The sequence below is a fragment of the Lissotriton helveticus genome, chromosome 3_1, assembly GCF_964261635.1.
Source record: "Lissotriton helveticus chromosome 3_1, aLisHel1.1, whole genome shotgun sequence".
NCBI lineage: Eukaryota > Metazoa > Chordata > Amphibia > Caudata > Salamandridae > Lissotriton > Lissotriton helveticus.
The window spans coordinates 1399713623-1399736635 of NC_136061.1; the positions used below are offsets into that span (position 1 = coordinate 1399713623).

At 48.5% G+C, this 23013-nt stretch overlaps 1 protein-coding gene across 2 annotated transcripts in view; it reads right to left on the reverse strand.

The window, feature by feature from the left end:
• Positions 1–23013, reverse strand: part of LOC144824986 (ropporin-1-like) — a 494190-nt gene that overhangs the window by 378801 nt on the left and 92376 nt on the right. The gene's annotated exons all lie outside the window — the stretch shown is intronic.

Below are 23013 nucleotides of genomic sequence, written 5' to 3' on the forward strand. Positions count from 1 at the left end.
GCAGGCGTGGGTCCGGCCGGCATTGAGTGCGTTGAGAGTGGCGGCGTCGTAGGTCAGTCGGGTCGTCTTGTCTCGGCGGGGAGGGCCAGGGGTCCCGGCGCTGGGCGCGGGCCAGGCGCGGACAGGCGCAGACGGGCTTACCTTTGGCGCTCCCGCTGCGCGCGTCCGCTGCACGGTCGCTCTGGGGGCGTCATAAGTAAGGAGCCGGGAGGGAGGAGCAGCTGGGTGGTGGGAGCGGGGCGGCGAATGGAATCACAGGGGGGCGGGGCCGCAGGGAGGCAGCGGCGGGAAATTCCAAGAAGCAGCGGGTAGCGGGAAATTCCCAGGAGCAGCGGGAAATTCCCAGGAGCAGCGGGCAGCGAGCGAAGGAATCTGCAGGCAGGAGGCGGCAAAGGCAGGCAGGAGCGGCAGCAGTGAGTGGGGCGACCAAGCCCTGTGGAGGGCTGAGCGGTCACTATACAGATCCTATAGATCCATTCGAGTGGTTCTAGACATCTTTATTAATTTTGGAAAATATTCGGGGTATGCTATCAATTGGGACAAGTCAGTATTATATATGCTCCACGGACAGGTTCCCCATCTTCCTAAAGATTGTGCCTTGATGATTGCGACAGATGGTTTTAAATACCTGGGGATCTTTGTCACACCAGATTCGGCCCTTTTTTACAGGAGCAATCTGGCGCCACTGTTGGCGCGGCTGCGAGCAGATGTCCAACACTGGAGGTCCCTCCCCTTGTCATTGATCGGTCGGGTGGCACTCTTTAAGATGCTTGCCCTTCCTCGCTTTCTATATATTCTACAGAATAGCCCGTCTAAAGTTCCTGATGCCTTTTTTGTAGCTGTGGAAGGGGAGCTGCGTACATTATTGTGGGATGAAAGAGCCCCTAGAATAGCGCTCCAAAAATTGACGAAAGGGTGGTACGATGTGGGAATCGCGCTACCCGATTTACGGTTGTACTATTGGGCTTCGCAACTGGTTACGGTAAACAGATGGAAATATACCCTACCGGATGATCCGGCGTGTGCCTTGGACAGATATCAAATGGAAAGAGCTGGCTACCTTGGGGCGCTTTATTCGTCCCCGCGGAACAGAAAACTTGTAGGACCCACCCAGTATACGTTGCAAATCTGGAGACTGGCTAACTCCCGCCTGGGCTGGTCGAATAGACTCACCCAGATGACACCGCTGTGGTCTGCACAAAAACTTGGCATGCTCGGACGACATCCAGAGTTTGACAAGTGGGACATGATCGGTATCTCACAAGTAGGAGATCTGATTAAGAAGGGTAAGATTCTTCGGTTCGAGGAGCTACAGAAAACGTAGCAGTTGGCTCCAGGCAAAGTTTTCCGATACCTACAAATCAGGCACGCCTTAATGACAGCGTTTCCTAGCTGTAGTGATATACCAGAATGCTCCCCTTTGGAAGATCGTTTATTAGACGGACAATTACAGGCCAAGGCAATCTCCCTTACATATTGAAATCTCAGTAACAACATGCCAGATACCTTTAGACAGCTCAGAGAGAAATGGGAAAGAGAACTAGGACCAATGGAGGAGGAGGACTGGAGGCAAGCATTGATGTCTCCGAGAGAGGCTGCCATCACACTTAGGTATCGCCTTATACAGCTCCGTATACTGCATTGTTCATATTTGACTGGAATCACTTTGGCGAAAATCGGATCTAGGACGGATGACCTGTGTTTTAAGGGGTGTGGGCAGTCAGCCAGTTTTTATCATAGGATTTGGGACTGTCCCATGGTGCAAAACAGATGGGATAGGATTGTGCAACACCTGCGGTCTGCTCTTGGCAAGACGATCACGCTGACGCCACGACTGGGATTATTAAACATATGGGACGCTACAGACCTCACGAAGACGGAACAACAGTTTTCAACGTTAGGATTCACTTTATTTAAGAGAGAATTAGCTAGGGAGTGGGGTAGCATCAGGCCGCCGGGGGTTGCAATATGGAGTAGGGAATTGGATAAATGTATGGTGGCAGAGAAAGAAGTATTTATTGCACGTGGATGTCCAAAGAAATGGGATAAGAAATGGGCCAAATGGAATTTATACAGAGGTGAAATATGTGTGTCCCCATCGGTGGACTTAGAAATGCGGAGGGTTAGAGGGAGAGAGCAAGAATTGTAATGAATCCTTGTATTTGCTATATATATTGGTCACTGCAAAGGTCACTATGATTGATAATATGACACAAATGTATCAATGTCAATGATCTGTCACTATTGAAAAGTTAAAATAAAAAATCATTTTTAAAAAAAAGATAAGCAATGGACTGGGCATTACTTAATTGGGTCTCTTAGTTGACTGTTGAGTTCTGAGCTGTTGTTCCAATCACTTCCTCCGTGGACAGCCTTTTCTCTCCCTCACTACCCTGAGAGCGTGGGAAGGGTGTACTTGGCCCAGTCTGCAGAGCCATAGTGAGACAGACCCCAGGACTCCAAGGGCAACCAGCCCCAACAACCACAGTTGCGGTCCAGTAGCTCCTGTGATCTGGGGCCCACAAGCATAATGGTCAAAGGGTTCAAATGTTGTAACGGTTCCCAAAATCAGTGACCTTTCAAAAAAACTTGGAAATTGGCAAAGGGTTTTTTGTCTTTAACAACTCGAAAAAAGGTGAATGACAGGTCATGGATAAGAGCGGATCAAGCTGGCAACCCAAGACTCTGATGTCTGGTGCTCCATGAAAAGGTATCCCATTTTCTCTCCTATTTAGGAATCTTGGAGAGTGAGGCGAGGGTGAGCAGAGAGCCTACTCAATTGTACCCCTGGTGGTGACATGAATGAAGAGATGCATGCACTTGTGCTGCATGCTCAACCCAAGCAGAACTAATGGCTGTCTTGGAGACCATTTGGTTTTGGAGGCAAGGTGATCATGACAGGAAGAGTAAAGGAAGATGATTTTCTTGTGACACACATGGGACTGGCACAGGTGAGAGGTGACTAAGATACAGCCATCCTCTAGATTAGTAGTTCTTAACCCAATAAATAATTCCTGGAATCTGGAGACCCCCACTCAATCATTGTTGAAATCTGGAGAACCTGAAGCATTCATAAAACAAATACACAAATGAAGGAATATTTAATTTAATTCACAAACGAATATAAAAAAATATAAATGTTAGTGGGAAGGTTGGAGCTTTTGTGAATTCGATTTAGGCCACCCATCATCCATACTATATTCTATCTGATACACTTGCACTGCTTCCACAAATCAATCTCAAGATACAAACTTAATTTTTAGCCTCCAATTTCAAATTCCTGCACATTTAAGGAACATTTTTATTTTTTTCATTTTTAAATGTTGCTTCTGTATATCCTGAGGGGTCCACCAGACCACAGGCTAAGCCCAACTGCTCTAGAATAAGTTCTGAAATGTGGGACCAACCCTACTGAATCGAAGCTGAAGGACCAATAAAAGCCTCTAATGGCCACCAGACCAGAGGCCAACATATGCTCAGGCTGAAGGAATCAGTGCCCAACATTAGTGGAAGGTGCTGTGATTGTAGCACTTGGGAACCATCTCACACACACATATGTCGACCTATCCCACAGAGAAAGAATGCAGAAAAGTTCTACGTACCGCTATTCGGGAGACTACTGATCGCAGGCACTATGGGTAAAATGTAACCAGAGAGATAGATTGAGCCCAGTGGTCCCTCACTGAAACCAGGTGAGGGAACAAGTCAGCAGACACATTACTCAAGCAGAGATCATCTTTCCATGTTAAAAGCCTGTGGATGCCTTACCCAGTTTAACTAAGGGAAAGGAGTTCTGTTACCTCCTTTGGGAAAGTCTACACTTAAATAATTGCTTTGGGAGAGAGAACGGTGGACTGCAAGACCAAGCTCAATCCAAATCACGCTATGGATGACCAAGATAAAGAAGTCAGCCGACCCTTGCAGAAAGAAAAATGAAAACAACAGTGAAGAGAGTATGACAGTTATACAATGAAGGTTGAAGTCATTTGTATTCCAAAGCTGTGTCTTCACCTCAGTTTTCCAATCGAAAGATCATCTGGAGCAGATGTAGAACCTGCGTAGATTTAGAACAATCAGTCTACTATGATAGCCCCCAATCAATGGTAACTCTGATCTTGTGACTGTGCTCAAGACTTCCCTTTATTGTGAGATGATTACCACATCTTAGGAGCTCCCCGGAAACCTCTGGAAGGTGGCATGACTTCCTGCTACCGGCTTTGTGAATGACATGAAAAAACGGAGGCACAGTCCTTGCAGTGTACCAAGATGAAGATTCTCGCAACACAAAAGTGGTAGCAGTGAAGGGGTTCCATGACCTGAGCCATATGGTGATGACAAAGAGACAGAAAAAAGCAGGAGCTAATAAAAAAAAAGAAGCTATACCCGAGTTCTGAAGCCTGCCTGAAGATAGTAACAGGAGATGAAGTTTCAGTCTGCGAGGGATGTAGAAGATTATGAGCCTCCACGTCCATTGTAAGCAGTCTGTTCATGTGTTTCTCTATAATTTTGGAGAAACTGGGCAGCAGAGAAATTGGGCAATGGTTCTACAAATTAGGCGGTTCGAGATTGTTTTTTTTTTTTAAGCGGAGGCACCATGGCGTGCTTCCAACTCTGTGGAACAGAACCTTTGCGATCAAAGAAATTGAGTACATCATATGCCTTTTTAGGCCTATGCACAGAAGGACACTAACTATATGCCAATGTTTGTGATCATTAGGACGATACAATAAAAAAGAAAAATCAGCACAGTGAGAAAACCAAAAGAAAGCTATATGCATAAGCATTATGCAGTGGAGAAATCTAAAAAAATGGTCCTGGGGATTGTGTCTTTCGTGGCCCTTCCATGCCAAAGGGAAGTGCAGTACCATGCAACACTTGCCTTGTGGAAGTGCTGGGGATTTTGTTGTGGTAATGAAATCATGACTCGGTTGCCCCATCGCAGCAACGGGCATGTAGAATTTGTTTCCCCTTAATACCTTGTTCAATTGTGGGGGTGAATTGTTACCCTCTACAATACCATCCAATTAGGAAACAACACGTCACTCTTCCCACCCCGCTAATGGTTAGATAGTAATTTTGTACCCCCTGTTGTGACCATGTGCTGGGCATATTTCGTCCACACACCATGCTCAAATGATAAGAAGTGTTTGGTAGCCCCCATCCCTACTAGCGTATCCCAAGAGAAAGAGCTCAATCAATCAATCAATCAGGGAATTGTAAGTGTGCTACTCACCCGTAAGGGTCTCAAGGTGGTTGGGTGGAGGGGGGTCCGTAGGTCTGTCTAGCCGAAGAGCCAGGTTTTGAGGGTTTCCCTGATGGTGTTCAGGGAGGGAGCTCGTCTGATGTTTGCCGGTAGCTCGTTCCAGCTCTTGGCTGCAATGTGGGAGAAGGATCTTCATCCTGCTCTGGCTCTGTGGATGCATGGGGTTTCGGCCAGTGCAAGGTTGGAGGATCGTAGGTTTCTTTTGGGTATGTGGAAGTTGATTCTGTTGTTGGGGTCTTTGGTGAGGGAGAGGATGAGTTGGTGGATCCACTTGAAGGTCTTGCGGAGGATGCAGAGGGTGTTGAAGCAGCTTAAGGTGACAACGTTGACCTGGCAGTTCATGGTGAGTGATGAGTCGAGTATGATGCCAAGGTTCTTGGTGTGGTCTGAGGGGAAGGATGGGCTTCCGAGAGCAGTCAGCCACCATGTGTTGTCCCATGCTGAAGGGGTGGTGCTGAGGATGAGGACTTCTGTCTTATCAGCGTTGAGCTTCAGGCAGCTGTTTGTCATCCAGACTGCAACGTCTTGAATTCCTTCCTGGAAGTTGAGTTTGGCAGTGGTGGGGTCTTTGGTGAGGGAGAGGATGAGTTGGGTGTTGTCAGCGTAGGATATGATGTTGAGGCAGTGTTGTCGGACGATGGTTGCGAGGGGGGCCATGTAGATGTTGAAGAGTGACGGGCTTAGTGATGACGCCTGTGGGACTCCGCAGGTGATTATTGTGCGGTCGGAGAGGAAGGGTGGTAGTCTGATTCTTTGTCTTCTTCCGGTGAGGAATGATCGGATCCAGTCCAGGGCTGTTCCTTGAATGCATGTGTTGTGTAGTCTGCTGACTAGTGTGTGATGGGAGATGGTGTCAAAGGCCGCTGATAGGTTGAGTAGGATGAGGGCTGCGTAGTGGCCTTGGTCCAGGAGGGTGTGGATGTCGTCTGTGGCTGCAAGAAGGGCGGTTTCTGTGCTGTGGTTGCTTTGGAATCCATGTTGGGATCGGTCAAGGATGGCGTTTTCTTTAATGAAGCGTGTCAGTTCCCTGGTGACTGTTTTCTCTGTGACTTTGGCTGCAAAGGGGCGGAGCGAGATGGGCCGATAGTTCTTGAGGTCGGTGGGATCGGCTGTGGGTTTCTTGAGCAGGGGTCTGACTTCTGCGTGCTTCCAGTCGTCTGGGAAGGTTCCTGTTTTGAAGGTGGTGTTGATGGTGCGCTGTAGTTCGGGTGCAATGGCAGCTGTGGCTCTGTGGTAGATGTGAGGGGGGCAGGGGTTGGTGGGGACCCCGAGGGGATGCCTGTCATGGCTCGAGGTGGTGTATTTGGTCGTGATCGGTGTCCAGTTGGAGATGGTGGCCCGACTGGTGTCTCTGGTGGGTGGGGGGGGCATTTGTGAGGCCTGGAGGGCGGTTGACAAAGTTGTTGTAGAGGTTCTTGATTTTGAGGCGGAGGTACATTCCAAGCTTGTCGCAGAGGTCTTGGGATGGGATGATGTCTGTGGCTTTGCTGCGTGGGTTGGTGAATTCTTGAATGACGCTAAAAAGCTCCTTGGAGTTGGTGGAGTTTGCAAGGATTTTGTTGTGGATGAAGTTCCTCTTGGTGGCTCTGATTTGGTTGTGGTAGTCCGCCATGGTGTCCTTGTAGGTGGTGTCGGTTTTTGGCTGTCTTTGTGTTTCTCCAGTTCTTCTCCAGGCTTCTGCAGGTGCGACTCGTTTCCTGGAGAGCGGTGGTCAACCAGGCAGCTTTCCTGGGACGATGTATGCTGAGGTTGCTCAGCGGGGCGAGCTTGTCTGCCCAGTTGGTGATCCAGGCGTGGAGTTATCTGGCTGCTTTGTTTGCATCGGATGACCAGGCGCGGTTGTTTGTGAGGGTGGAGTTGAGTTGCTCGTCGGTAACCTTGCTCCAGTTCCTGCGTGGTGGGAGGGTGTTTGTTTGGGTGCTTTGGGTTTGTCGACGGCGAAGTGTACGCAGTGGTTGTCGGTCCATGGTGGTTGCGTTGTGTGGCTGAAGTGCACGCTGTTTCCTGCCACGAAGATGGGGTCAAGGGTGTGCCCTGCTTTGTGGGTTGGTGTGTTGACGAGTTGTTTCAGTCCGATGCTGGCGAGGTTGTCGCGAAGGATTGTGGACTTGGGGTCGCTGGGGTCGTCGAGGTGGAAGTTCAAAGCTGTGCTATAATATAGAAAACAAATACCAGGCAGCTGTCCGGTTCCCCTTTGGCCTACAAAATATTTGCAGTCATCCCAAAATATGGATAATCATTTATTAAGAAAGAAAATAGATTATATTGTCACATGCTACTTTGGACCTTGTGCAGGGAGACATTTACAGTAAAGAACTGTTTTTCTCAACTTTATTGATTTGGGGTAGTTTAACATAAACAGCGTAATGAAGGAGTTTCAGCTTTGTACATAGCACAGATTTCCACTGGACAGTCTCTACAAGCATAGATATAAACAAGTATTTCAAATACAGTACAATAGATTCACATACTATTCATATCAGTATTTGGCAAACTGGAGAGAAGGATGAAAGAAACCCTTTTTATAGGATCCATTCTCATACAAAAAGGTAAGCATTATCATAAGGTGACATCAGCAATAGTCACAAGCAGGTATCATTAGTGATACGAATCAAGCAACTGTCCATAGATCGACCCAAGAAACAAACAAAAAAACCTCTCCCTACCCTCCCTCGCTCTTGTGCTTAGTCTCTGTTATTCGAACAAAATAATTCTATAATAAATGGTGTGTGGGTGTCTGTGGTATAAGCCTCCATAGTCCAGGGTATCCTGGTTCTCATTTCAACAATGTTAGGATGTATTCACTATTCAGTACATCGTGTGGGCCCTTCTTCGGAGGGGGCAGACCCTGTGGTTCCTGTAATTTGGATAACCAAGCCCTCAAGTCCTCTACAAACTTTTCATCTGCTTACTTGTCTCATGTTTACCTCTTCTGCAACCGTTCACTCAGAAACATATTTCAACCATGCCACATATGTAGGGGGTAGCGTGCAAGGCTTCCCTTTGCTAAAACCAGGCCAAGGATGACTAATTTTCAACTCAATGTTTTCTTTGCAGGAGAAGGAAGCAGGCCCAGAAACACCTGACGGATCTCCAGCAGCACTGCCCATCCCAAGGCAGTATTCAGATTATGTACTAATGCCTGCCCGAAGTAAAGGACACTTACCATCACTCAAAGTTTGCAAACATTGGAAGGATACGAACAAACAGAAGCAGCACAGCCAGGGAGCTAATGCAATGGACATACGAAGATGGGCTAGGAAGAGATTTTGAACCAAGAAATACCAAATACTGTCAGATAGTCTTGAGTGCTCTGACCTTGCTCAAGGGCAGGAGGATTTGTTGTATCTCTCTTCATTTCCCAAAAACAGTGGAATTTGTTATATCCTTAGCTTGTCCAAGGACAGGAATGAACTCCTTCCTCAATTTGCCCCACTCTACTGATGGACAGGGAGAATTTGTTTCCTTCTGCTTCCTTCAGTTTCCTTCTGCACCTTTTGCCCTGCACTTTGTCCAAGGGCAGAGACAACTACGTCTCCCTCCACCCTGCATGGTGATAGATAGAGATTATTTTGTAACCTTCACCTCTCCCCAATGCCCAAGACAAGGGAGCATATTGTCACACCACCTGAGGGATATTTATTACCTCCCCGCTTTTAACCTAGCCCAAGGGCAATAGAAGTACTTAAAAAAAGAAAATAAAAGGCCAGGCGGCTTTCCAATTATTCTATGGATATGGGGTATAATGCTATAACATGTTGTGGGCTGCAGAGTAACACAATGGCATTCCACTGTCCTTGGTTTCCTTCATCTTCATTTTATGAGGAAGAGGTCTGGATTAGCTGGAAGCATTCCCAACACTCTATTTTTAATTCTGAATAGGGCACAAGATAACCTGTCATCTACCCTGGTCCATCATGCCCTCCAGCATTTTTTCGGTCAAGTAGATGAGGCAGCTAACAGTCGCCCCAATACTGTTGGCCTTCGTACGTTCTGGTATAACCAGAAATCAGGAATGTATGTACTCCCCCTGCAATTAAAAAGGGGGGAGGGTTTGCGCCCCACCGTGTACAAGAAAGAGGAATTTGTTGTCTGCATCTTGATCAAGAAAGAATTATTTTCCCCCTGCCCTTCCCTAAGATTGGTGGAAAGAATGTGTTAAACGCCATAGTAGTTGAAGTCATTTGCACTGGTGTCCTGGGGTCTGTCCTTCTGTGACTCTGCAAAACTGGCTAAGCACAACTATTTCTGCATTTGACGATATCTAAGACAAGGAGTCACAGGCTTCTCATAGAGTTCGTGTTGGGTACACAAGTTCAGAGCTCAACAAACAACCACCAGACACAACAACATGATATCCATCCCAGTGCCTGTATTTTTTAAAAAGAAACCACTATGACTCACCCAGCAATACAAATACTACGCAGTCCAATTTAAGAATTCAGGATAATATCCCTGGTCACAATTCCCATGTGTGCAGTACACCCCTCCCAACTCTCCACGCTCTCTCCTACACAGGGGACCATATTGAAGACAGACTCCCCGTAAGCAACTGTATTGGCATGACTTGGTTTAAGTGCAGATTACATTCCACATGAGTTCAAATGTGCAGCCAGTTCAGTTTTGATCTTATCCCTGTAGTTCTAGTGGGACGAAAACATCCTTAATTCTTTGCTCTCACTACTGTGTGTTACAGAGGCTCAGTGGCAGCCGTGGTGGGGAGGATGAGTATAGCCCGTGTCTTTGGCGTGGGATGCCCCCGTGACCGACAGATGCAGCTCGATGGGCTCAGGTCCTGCAGACTGCTGTCTTAGGCAGTCACAGCCCTCTTTTGGGTTGGTATGGATACTCAGCAATGCAGTTTGCAGCCTTACCTGGGCCGCTTCACACTGCTAGGCAGCTGCAGCCCAATTCAGGCCGAGGCACACAGAAAGCCAGTTACACTCAAACTCGTGCTCATGATCATAGCAGCCTGCGTTCTGGGTGCTCCTGAGTCCAGGAACATGCCTGGCTTCTCCTCCAGAACAGTCTGTCCTCCAGCTGGGCAGGCAGGCTTCTAGGCTGTCGGGCCATGCTCAGTTTCATCCAGCAAAGAGTTCAGAATTCAGGTGATGTCCTCTCATCCCTGGGAAACTCACTGTCAGGCAGACTCCAGTCCTGGTCATTCAGTAGTCCCACAAGTACTCTGGGGAACACTCACTTCTTTGTTCATGAAGAACTTGGAACTGGAACAAAGTCGGGTTGTTTGGAGTCAACTTTTATACACATTTTCCAGACAGGGGATGGGGATCCACGGTCTCCAATTTCAGATCCAGTTTGAGTAGTTCTCTTTGAAGTGTCCTGATCAGACTGCCCTCAGAACACAACTTTGTGTAAAGTAATGTTACTCGCAGCAGATAGACGGGTTGTCTCCAAGCTGGAGCACCCGCAACATGGACACAGTGAAGTGTGAGTTTCTGTTCCTAGCTGTCATCAACAACATTCTTGTAGCAATAATTAGGGACAGGCGAAATGACAGGCCTTTCCCAGGAAATTTCTCCTCTTTTACAACAGAATCCGCAGTCCTACCCCTCACCCATACCATCAAACACATTGCAATGCTAAGGAAGAACAAATCAGCAACCTTTTGTTAACATTAAACTTCCAGATGTACCCTTATCCCCATCCTCCTCACTTCAGTGCCTGAAACTCTACCCTCCAGTCACAGAAATGCAGACAATATACTTCCACTTTCTGTGCAGGCCCTATTCCCATCAGTATTCCAGGCATCTCAGTTTTTTCATTTTCAATCTTTATTTCGATCAATTTTAGATCATAAAAGATATACAATACAGTATACAGTTAAAAAAAATCGAGTAATATGCACCCAAAATCCTTAAAAGTATCATTACAGATATGAAAAGTCATAAAATGTACGTTGCAATTACAATCCATTAAAACAGTTCCTTTTCCCAATGCTTACTCTTGTTTCAGAGAACGAGTACGTATGTGCCACATCGCAGTCAAATATTTAGACACTGCAGACACAATAGCAGGTGAGAGGTCCGTTTTTAAAATCCTGTAGGCGGGGAGATGTGATTTAAAACCCACATTTTTAAGAAGGGGCACAAGCCAGTACTTTCTTGGTCTTTGATACGCTTTGCAGAAAAATAAAATATGCAGATCGTCTTCCCGATGAACCGGGCAAGACAGACACTGCTCGGTCGATGAGTGCAGAGCCCAGTGAATAGTAAAGGACCTTATGGGGAGTGTGCTGTAACGCCATTGCATAAAAAGCTTCCTAGTAAGAACAGGTGAAATGTCGTCTAGCACGCATTCAAGGAGGTACGAGTCCTTTAGCCTAATAAAAGAGTCTGTCAAGGACCCCTCTCTTATTTCCCCCAGCGTTAGTGTTAGGTTGAGCTCATGGAAGTCCTTCACTAAGACTTTTTGTGGGGTCCTGGGGCATGTATTCACTGGGTCTAACCATAAGTCAGGTCTGCCCAATGTCTCGCATGTCTGCTTGATGTACCTTAGCCATGATATTTTTTTTGAGTTAGGCGAGCAAAGGATTTCTTGGAGCTCATTCCTGTAGTCTATGAGTTCAGGCGTACTCCAAATGCGTCGCCAGAAGGTGACTGGTCTTAAACCCACTTCCTCCGATATGGGTTTTAAGCCCAGATCAAATCTCAAGGAAGAAGCAGTGTACTTGCAGGTAACGCCGCCAACTGCCTAATAAAGTTCTTTTCTGTGATCTGCAGATTTTGGGCTGAAGTTCCCCCCATAGTTCCCCTCCATATAAAACTGCGCCTCTTGCCTGCATTTTGTAAATTTTTAGTGCCGCTCCAAAGGGTTTGTAATTCGATTTATTCACCAGCCTCGAAATGCCCCCTGTTAATTGTACCAGTTTCATATTGGCCCTGGTTCGGTGTGTGTCCCAGGTCATGTCCTGATTAATAGTTAAGCCCAAATATTCGAATGTAAGAACCCTTTCTAATCTTGCTTGGCCTATAGCAGGGTTAGGGCGTGTTGCGTGGGGTGGGTTGAGAATCATGAATTTAGTTTTAGATGCGTTAATCTCAAGTCCCCGCTCGACGCAAAAGGCTGAGAACCCGTTCAAGATTCTTTGGATTCCCATTGGGGATTTAGACAGCAGCAGGGTGTCATCTGCAAACATGATGGCCGGCACCCTGCTGCAGTTTAGCTTCGGGGTATCAATATCATCTATCCTGATCAGGTGCTGTACTACCCCGTTTACAAAGAGGCAGAACAGGGTCGGTGCAAGCACGCAACCCTGTCTCACCCCTCTATCGACGGGGAACCTATCAGAAAGCGCCCCATTTCTTCCGCACCTGACACGAGCAAAGTTTCTGTGATGTACGAGGGGAAGCTGCAAAGGTCAAAAGCAGAAGTGGACGGTGAAGCAGTGGATGCGGCTTGCTTGCTCTGCGCTCCGGGCGGAAGGCTATAGTCCCCAGAGGAGCACACAGGAACGAGAGCTGATACTCCAGGAGACCCAGGATACACTGAGTTGCATTGCACCTGGTTCATGCTTCATTCAATCAATCAGCACATTTATATAGCGCACTACTCACCCGGAGGGTCTCAAGGCGCTTGGGGGGGGGGGGGGGGGGGGTCCGCTACTGCTCGAACAGCCAGGTCTTGAGCTGCTTCCTGAAGGCGAGGTGGTCTTGGGTCCGGCGGAGGTGGGTCGGGAGGGTGTTCCAAGTCTTGGCGGCCAGGTAGGAGAAGGACCTTCCTCCTGTGGTGGCCCTTCGGATGCGAGGGACGGCGGCGAGGGCGTTGCTGGTTGATGGGAGCTGACGAGTAGGAGTGTAGAAGTTGAGGCGGCTGTTGAGGTATCTTGGGCCCTGGTTGTGTAGGGCTTTGTGTGCGTGGGTGAGGAGGCGGAAGGTGATTCTCTTGTTGACCGGGAGCCAGTGCAGGTCTCTCAGGTGTCCGGAGATGTGGCCGTGTCGGGGGACGTCGAGGATGAGTCTTGCTGAGGCGTTCTGGATCCGCTGGAGTCTCTTCTGGAGCTTGGCGGTGGTTCCGGCGTAGAGGGCGTTGCCGTAGTCCAGTCGGCTGGTGACGAGGGCCTGCGTGACCGTCTTCCTGGTCTCGGTGGGGATCCAGCGGAAGATCTTACGTAGCATGCGCAGGATGTTGAAGCATGACGAGGAGACGGCGTTGACTTGTCTGGCCATGGAGAGGGAGGAGTCCAAGATGAAACCCAGGTTGCGTGCGTGGTCCGTTGGTTTGGGTGCGCTGCCCAGGGCGGGGGGCCACCAGGAGTCGTCCCAGGCGGAGAGCGAGGATCCCAGGATGAGGACTTACGTCTTATCTGAGTTCAGTTTCAGGCGGCTGTTCATCATCCACTCGGCTACGTCCTTCATCCCTTCGTGTAGGTTGGTTCTGGCGGTGTCGGGGTCGTTGGTGAGGGAGAGGATCAGCTGGGTGTCGTCGGCGTAGGAGATGATGTTGAGGTTGTGTTGACGTGCGATGGCCGCGAGGGGGCTCATGTAGATGTTGAAGAGGGTGGGGCTGAGCGAGGAGCCCTGTGCAACGCCGCAGATGACTTCGGTGGCTTCTGATCTGAATGGTGGTAGGCGGACTCTCTGTGTTCTTCCGGCGGGGAAGGAGATGATCCATTCTAGTGCCTTCTCCTGGATTCCGACGTTGCTGAGGCGCTGCACTAGGGTGCGGTGGCAGACAGTGTCGAACGCCGCGGAGAGGTCCAGGAGGATGAGGGCCGCTGTTTCTCCATTGTCAAGCAGGGCTCGGATGTCGTCAGTGGCTGCGATGAGGGCGGTCTCGGTGCTGTGGTTGGCCCGGAAGCCAGACTGCGAGAGGTCGAGGGATCCGTTCGTCTCGAGGAAGGCGGCCAGCTGCTTGTTGACGGTCTTCTCGATGACTTTGGCCGGAAACGGGAGGAGCGAGATGGGGCGGTAGTTTTTGAGTTCGGTGGGGTCCGCTGATGGTTTCTTCAGTAGAGCGCTGAGTTCGGCGTGCTTCCAGCTCTCCGGGAAGGTGGCTGTGTCAAAGGAGGTGTTGATGATGTCTCGCAGATGGGGTGCGATGATAGCGTTGGCTTTGTTGAAGACGTGGTGAGGACAGGGGTCGGTTGGGGATCCGGAGTGGATGGAGTTCATCCTCCGGATGGTGTCTTTGGTGGTGATCGGGGTCCAGGCGCGGATGGTGGTGGTGGGGGGCGTCGGTGCGGTCGTGGGGTGCGTCGGATGTGTGCTGAAGCTGTTGTGTATGTCTGCAATCTTGTTGTGGAAGTAGGAGGCGAGGGAGTTGCAGAGGTCTTGTGATGGGGTGATGTCGTTGTTTCCGGCGCTGGGGTTGGAGAGCTCTTTGACGATGGTGAAGAGTTCCTTGCTGTTGTGTGCGTTGTTGTCCAGTCGAATCTTGAAAGCAGTTCTCTTGGTGGCGTGGATCAGTTGGTGGTGTTTTCGGGTGGCGAGTTTGAGGACGGTCATGTTGTCTGGTGTCGGGTCTCTGGGCCATGCTTTCTCGAGGGCTCGGCAGTTCTTCTTGGAGCTCTTGAGTTCGTCGGTGAACCAGGGTGCTCTCTTGCTGCCGGGTCTGCTGGGTGGGGTCCTCAGTGGGGCGAGGTTGTTTGCGCAGTTGCTGATCCACTTTGTGAGGTTATTTGGGGGCCTGGCTGGGGTTCGCTGAGCTGGTGGGTGGGTCCAGGCTCAGGGATGCGGTCAGCTGGTCGGCTGTGATCTTGTTCCAGCTTCTGCGTGCAACCTGTTGCTGGTGGTGCTGGATCGTGGTTCTTCTGAAGCCGAAGTGGACGCAGCTGTGGTCCGTCCAGTGGAGTCCGGTGGCGTGGCTGAAGACGATGTCCTTGCTGGAAGAGAAGACGGCGTCGAGTGTGTGTCTGGCGTAGTGGGTGGGGGTGGTCACCAGCTGCTTGAGACCGAGGTTGGCGAGGTTGTCCAGCAGGGTTGTGGTGTTGCGGTCGTTGTTGTTCTCCAGGTGGAAGTTGAGGTCCCCGAGGAGGATGTAGTCAGTGGATGGCAGGGCGTGCGGGCTGATGAAGTCGGCGATGTCTTCGCTGAATTGTGTGCGTGGTCCCGGGGGTCTGTAGATGAGGGTGCCTCTGAGGGTGGTCTTGGGGTCGGTGTGGATCTGGAAGTGCAGGTGTTCGGCGGTTGTGAGGGTGTCCTCGGTGTTGGTGGTGATGCGGATGGTGTCCCTGTGGATGATGGCGATGCCTCATCCGGTCTTGGTTTCGGCGGTCCCTCCGGACGATCTTGTAGCCGTCTGGGATGGCGATGGCGATGTTGGGTGCTGAGGAGGCGTTCATCCATGTTTCCGTGAGGAAGGCGACGTCTGGTGATGTTGTGTCGAGGAGGTTCCAGAGCTCGACGGCGTGTCTGTGGACGGAGCGGGTGTTGAGCAGGATGCACTTCAGGTGGTTGCTGCTGGTTCTCGGCTTGGCGGGTGCGGGTACGGTGCAGGTCCGGATGCAGGCGAACTTGCAGGAGTGGCAGCTGAAGGGTCCGTGGGTGCGTCTCGGAGTGGCTCAGTAGCATCCCGGGGATCGGCCGGTGTTGAGAGCGATGAGTTCGGTGGCGTCGTAGGTCCGTCGGGTCGGCTTCCGTCGGTGAAAGCCAGGGGTCCTGGCACTGGGCGCGGTCCAGGCGCGGACGGGCGCAGACGGGCTTACCTTTGGCGCACCTTCGGCGCTCATTCGGTGCTCCCGCTGCGCGCGTCCGCTGCGCGGTCGCTCTGGGGGCGTCATAAGTGAGGAGCCGGGAGGGCGGGTCAGCTGGGTGGCGGGAGGGGGGGCCAATGGGCAGGAGGGGGCGGAGACGCCGGAGGGCAGTGGCGGGAAGGGAGGACCGAGGGCGGCTCAGCTGTGGCTGGGTCGTCCGGCGGCTGGGCAGGAAGCACACAGGAGGGGTACAGAAGGTAAGAGGGGAGAGGGGAACACAAGTTTAAAAAACACAGGGCGAAAGGCAACAGAGGCACAATACAACGGCGAAGTGCAGAGGGGGAGACAAGCGCAGGCGAAAGGCAACAGGGGAGACACAGTTCAAACAGACGGCGGACTGCAGGGCAAAATGAAGGCAGCAGCAGGGAGTGCGCAGCAGTCAGCAGGGCAGGATGCTGGCAGACAACGGGCAGGAGCAGCGGTGTGGGGGCGACCTCGCCTGGAGCAGGCTCAGCGGTCGCTTCCTAACCCTGCGTGTGGTCCCCTTAAGTGAGGAGCCGGGAGGGCGGGCCAGCTGGGTGGCGGGAGGGGGGGCCAATGGGCAGGAGGGGGCGGAGACGCCGGAGGGCAGTGGCGGGAAGGGAGGACCGAGGGCGGCTCAGCGGTGGCTGGGTCGTCCGGCGGCTGGGCAGGAAGCACACAGGAGGGGTACAGAAGGTAAGAGGGGAGAGGGGAGACGGGAACACAAGTTTAAAAAACACAGGGCGAAAGGCAACAGAGGCACAATACAACGGCGGAGTGCAGAGGGGGAGAAAAGCGCAGGCGAAAGGCAACAGGGGAGACACAGGTCAAACAGACGGCGGGCTGCAGGGCAAAATGAAGGCAGCAGCAGGGAGTGCGCAGCAGTCAGCAGGGCAGGATGCTGGCAGACAACGGGCAGGAGCAGCGGTGTGGGGGCGACCTCGCCTGGAGCAGGCTCAGCGGTCGCGCCTGCTCGAGTTTGACCGTCCACTAAGCCTTGCATTCGTCAATGTCAAGCTGGCGAGCGCGAGCGAGGAATATCCACCTCCTGGCGAGATTCTTCTTCATTCGCAATCTGTCAACATCAAGTTGGCGAGTGTGGAAAATAAACCTCCCGGCGAGACTTCTCAACGCGGGGGGGTTGAGGGGGTGCAGGATTCTCATTGCGCATGGGCGCGTATGCTGACGACTGCTCAAGTTGAGAAAGTGTCCGTTCGCATTGAGAAAGTGCCCGTTCGTGTTGAGAAAGCTGCAGATCGTGTAAAAATCGAGCGGCAGAAAGGAAAGCAGCACCCGCTTGGGCTGTGCATGGTGCCGTTCGAGATGATTGCACAGTGCGGACAAGCATCTGGCACCTAAAAAATCACCGTGAATGGCATTTTTCTATTGCACTCCGCCACTTGCGTAGCTCCGCGTAGCAGGGCAGAGTTTTTTTTCCACTCCGCGGAGTTTCTCGTAGGGCAACTCCGCGAACTCCGCCCAGGGTTACCGCCCACCCATCCACCACCCACCAACTGCACACACATCTGCCACCTGCGAATATTATCACCGATAAGGGGAATGCTTGCTGACTGAGTAGCCCATAGCAGTTGGAGCCTAACAGGTGGAACGAGTCAAGCTGGATGAGCCAGACAGGGGAATGGTAAATGAGTGAGTGAGTATGGGAACATCGTAAAATACATAAGGCGTAGGTGAAAGGTGAACAGAAGTTTGTGAGCGTTTTATTCCTCCTTCCCAATATTTTCATTCGTTCCCATCAATGGGCAAATTTTCATTAATTGTTAGAAATGCCACAGTACCAATTGATTTTTGTAAACAAAGTTCTTTTAATTAGTGTTATCACAGGATTTCGTCGATTTTTGCTCAATTCTCATATCTCCAATATGCAGTTAGATCTTACAACAAGGGACAGAACAGCCGACACGTGTTTTGCCCTGTTTGGCTAGTCGAGCCAGGGCTTTCTCAAGGCTATTTTACAGTCTTTACACTGGTTTACCAGGCAGCGAAGTGTCATGAACATTCATAATCACATAGTGATGTACATATCCTCAGTATTCTTTATAAAAATTTGTCAGGATCAGTGCGAGTCAGGTCAGGGGTCTCCGGGTAAATCCGCTGTGTAGGAGAAAGGTGAGAGGCTCTAAGCACCAGTGCTACGAGTCAAGCCCCAGGTCAAAACCATGATGGAGCATACACGTGTTGCGCAGTGTGATGGAAATTCTTTTTGTAGTGCACAGTAGTTAATTAGAACAAAAACTTTCAAGGTACTCACAGGGGGCTAAAACCCTCACATGAGAGAGAGAGCAGACAGTAAGAGGCATTCAGGCGTGATCAGAGGTGGCCAAGCAGATGGTGAGGCAGAGATGGAGGTTGAACATGTGTGTTAGTAGTTCATAATCTCATAGCCCATAGTCCACCTTTGTCTTTCTGCCTCTTGATTCACGTCTGGTAGAGTGCAGTGCACTCAGTTTGGTCTGTTGTTGCCGCATTATTTATTGCCTCATTCCCAATCATTCCAAAACGCGAAATGCTCTGGTGGGGCATGAGACCCTTCTTCACAAGGCCACGCAATTGTGATTGAAAGCAGATCATGATTCAGGATGCTGAACAAAATACTTCACAAAATAGCCAGCACAATTTGCATACAGTAAGTACTGTATGCAATTCATATAGATTACAGCACACAGGAGACATACGAAGTGAAAGCAGGGCAAACCGCCAATCCAATTAAATAAAAGGACGGGTGCCTGTCATAATTCTGGAGGCAATCATAGCCAAAAACGTAGTTGAAACCAAGCTACCCAGATATTTGTCAAAGGGAAATGATCCTAACCAGGTATTTCCACCCAATTGAAGTGGGGTTACAAGGTGCATAAAACCAGGAGTGGCTGGTGGCAGGGAAAAGAGGTGCGGCGGAGGAGCCGCCGTTGCATAAAACACAATGAATTCTGCAGTAGAAACATTAGAAGGGGAAAGGGAAGCAACAATAAAAATCACAGCCTTTACTCAGCCATAATTTACAGTTGACTCCGGAGGTTAACGTGAAAAATCTACTTAAAATAGATACTTCTCCCTCTCACACTTTTGGGCAAGGCGGCGCTGTATAAAATGATGGCGCTTCCGCGCTTTCTGTATGTGCTGGAAAACCCCCCATCAATGTTCCCTGTAGCGTATTTTAAAGCTATAGCTGCAACAGTATCCCATCTGTTGTGGTGCGGGAAGCCACTCCGAATTGCGCAAGATAAGTTAACTAGAAGCTGGTATGATTGGGGGATAGCGCTTCCAAATGTTGAACTTTATTATTGGGCGGCACATCTTAAGCAGATTAACTTCTGGCTGCACGCCCCACAAACCGAACCGGCATACCTCGCTGATAGACACTCTTTGGAGGGCAAGGGACTCCTTCGTAATCTTTACTGCCGCCGCCCTCCCCCCAGATTTGATAGGTCCGACACAGCACTCTGTGCAGTTAGGGTACAAGGCCAACAGACGTCTTAAATGCTCGGGAACCATCACCCAAATGACACCACTGTGGAACTCCTACCAATTGGGCTTCCTCTGTAATAGTAAGGGGTTCCAGGATTGGGACGCCATTGATATATTGGTTGTGGGTGATCGCTGGAAGGAGGGTAAAGTGGTGGAATTTGCCCACCTGCAAACACAGTATGAGATGTCGCCGACGGAGAAGTTTAGATACTTACAAATTAAGCATGCACTGCAGTCCACTATACCGACAGGCACCGCCCTGCAGGAGTCATCTCCTCTCGAAGATAGACTCCTGACATAACACATGCAGGACAAGCCCACTTCCTTCACTTACAGGAAACTCATTAATAACCTCCCAGACGCAACGTCCACATTGCAACAGAACTGGTCTGTGGAGGTGGGCTCCTTTGAAGACTCTGAATGGCGGGAGGCCCTCTCCTCACCACGGGAAACTGCTATTCCCTCCAGGTTGAAGCTGATCCAACTCAAAGTTCTGCATTGTGTGTATTATACTAGAACGACCCTATACAAAATAGGGAAAGCTACGCATAAATTCTGCCTGCATAACTGTGGGGAGGAGGGAACATTCTTCCACACCATCTGGGACTGTAGGCATATGACATCGTACTGGACAGCAGTAATGCGCACGATTTCCCAGGCAATAGACATTTCCTTACTGCCGGAGCCTCGCCACTGTTTGCTGAATGTGTGGGAGCCCAATGACCTTAACCACCGGCAACAAGACTGGGTGATGTTGGGCATGTTGATAGCGAAGTGCAACATCGCCATACTGTGGGGTTCGGCAGTATCGCCGACACTTAGTAAATGGTGTAGAGACATGGATGATGGTGGCAGAGAAAGCTGTCTACATCCACCGTGGATGCAAAGGGAAGTGGGATAAAATCTGGGGGGTCTGGAACAAATTTCGGGGTAACATCTGTGAGCCACCACGTGCCGTTGGGGTGGAGGAGGATTTAGACTAATCGAATATGGTCATGATGCGGGGATGAGGCACTGTTATGTTAAAGTATTATGTTTAATATGTGTAGCTCAAAATTCACTGCAACTGTGATATGCCCATTATAGCAAGATTATATGATGTAAACGAATACGTGCAAAACTGTCCAATTTGCTCTGTTTATATAAAATAAAAATTTTTTTTTTTTTAAATAGATACTTAAAAAATGTTCTACACATCTAAATGTCTCTCCCTAGGAAAATTATGCTTCATAAATCACATGGAGGGCAGGGACATAATAAAAGAGAGTCAAAACATCGATGAAACTGAACTTCATGGATGAAATGACAGAGTGTGAAAGTTACAAGGGACTTACCAGCAACCAGGAAATCAAATCAGAAAAAAACTAACCACGTCGGCCTCAAGGAGCAAAGTGTGAAAGAGATAAGAGAAGTACGGGAACAAGAAATGCATAACATGGGAAAGGCAATGTGAAACTAATGTTAGACCACGTGGTAGGAGGACAGAAACTCAACAAGGCAAACCCTGCCCTAAAAAGAGTAATGGCAGCAAGCATGGGGAGAAAGGAGAGGTTACATTTCTCTAAGCAACACATAGCCAATGCCTCTCAGAAACATGAAACAATTGAATCGAGTATAATAAATTAAATCAATGGACTCATCATGTCAATAATACCAAATTATATCAAAGAGATAGCCCAAGAAACGGTAGATAAGATTAAAATACAGCAGGAGTTGTCAAATGAAATAAAAGGAATTGAGTATCACAAGGAGGAAAAACTAAACGCAAAAACGATTTTGCAGCTCCATTTCTAAAGCGAAGAGCTAGAAAAAGTGATCAAGGAGCAGCTTAAAGAAGAAAACAGGGTAGAAAAACGTGGTCTACACTGTTGAAACAAATTGTACTACAGAAGAAGCAAATTGTAAACTTCAGAATAAAACATAGGAACAACAGGCACCTCAGTACCACAAAGGGACAGGCCTGAAAATGAAACTTACTGAATAATAAATCAACAGAACTATCATACTGAGTTATCCTACTGTATATGCTCAGAGCTGATTCCAACATTGACAAAACTCAGTGAAGTAGTAAGGAAGCTAACGTAAGTTATGGCAGAGTCAAAGCTGTGAGGGCATCGCAAAATGAATCAGCCCTAACCAGAATAATGAATAGAAAGACCAGATACTTCGAATAGAAACTGCATGTTAAATATATTGTGCAAAACAAATGATAAACCCCAAAGACTGGAAAAATAGAGGTATGGAAAAAAGATATGAATTCATCAAGGACTGACAACAAAAATTAGAATGGCTCAAACTGAACAATATTTTGATCAGCACATCAGCAAGATGAAGGGGGTCTTAAAAGGCGAGGCTGCTAATGGAAAATCAAGAAATGAGCCTGAGGCAGAAGTCCATGTCAGCGATTCAGTGAATCTAACAAAATGGCCAAAAATCAACAAAAGGCAGGAACTAGACAATGTAAGCTAATACATATCAGAAAACAAAAGATACCACAATTAACAAGTGGCTGGAAGATCCACGAAACTTCACTATAATTAACATACAAATAATGTCTAGTAAAGGAAGGGACACTGTCACTCAAAAATACAAATGGCTAACAGAGAAACATGGGGAAGGGACACTCCAAATTAACGAACTGCAACTGGTGAAATTATATAACAAAGGCACCAGAAAATAGAAGGATTAGATCCTCGTGGTCACTTCAAGAGCAAACTTGGTTGAGTTCATGATGAAATCTGCCCCACTTACAAACCCAGTCAGTCAGTCATTCAGTCAGCCAATTACTTTATTCAATGCTTATAGTGTAAGATCATAAAAGTTCAGATAAAAAACAGTTTAAGAACATCAATCAATCAGTGCAAAATCAGGGATTATATACATATTAATATAACAAATAATAAAAACAGAGTTATAACAATCACAGATAAGAAAACCAGTCACTAAAAACTATTTAAAATTAATTTGCTATTGTTGTGCTGCCACTTTCAGAGTCCTAATTTTACTACTCCTAAATGCCTTTTGTGGATACTGAAAGTCGTAAAGTTAGGATTTTTCTCCGTTTAGGAGTAGTAAAGTTAGGAATCTTAACTTTACTATTCCTAAATGTCTTTTGTGAATACCGAAAGTCGTAACGTTAGGATTGTGGCACAGATTACTATTGTGAATCGGTCCCTGAAATCATGACCAGATAGGAAATAACTAATTGACATTCACATACATATCTATATGTACAGGGACTGAGGAAGAACTCATGAAGGTCTGTGTGTGTGCTATTTTCGTTTGCATATATTTTTTACTTACTCAGTTTGAAAGCTTTATTCGATCGTTCGATAAACAATCATAAAAGCACACATATAGTTACATACATCAACAATAAAATGGTTAAGAGCAATTTATATAAAATACAAGATTTAGTACAATTGCACAAGGTGAAGGGATAAAATCAGCATAACAATTATCAATATAGGAAAGATACACTCGCAATTAAGACATGACTTCCATGCTTTTCCTAGCTGACATTGATTTTAGAATAAATGTTGCGGTATAAAAACAGACATCCGGATCATCAAGAGCAAATAAAAATCTCATA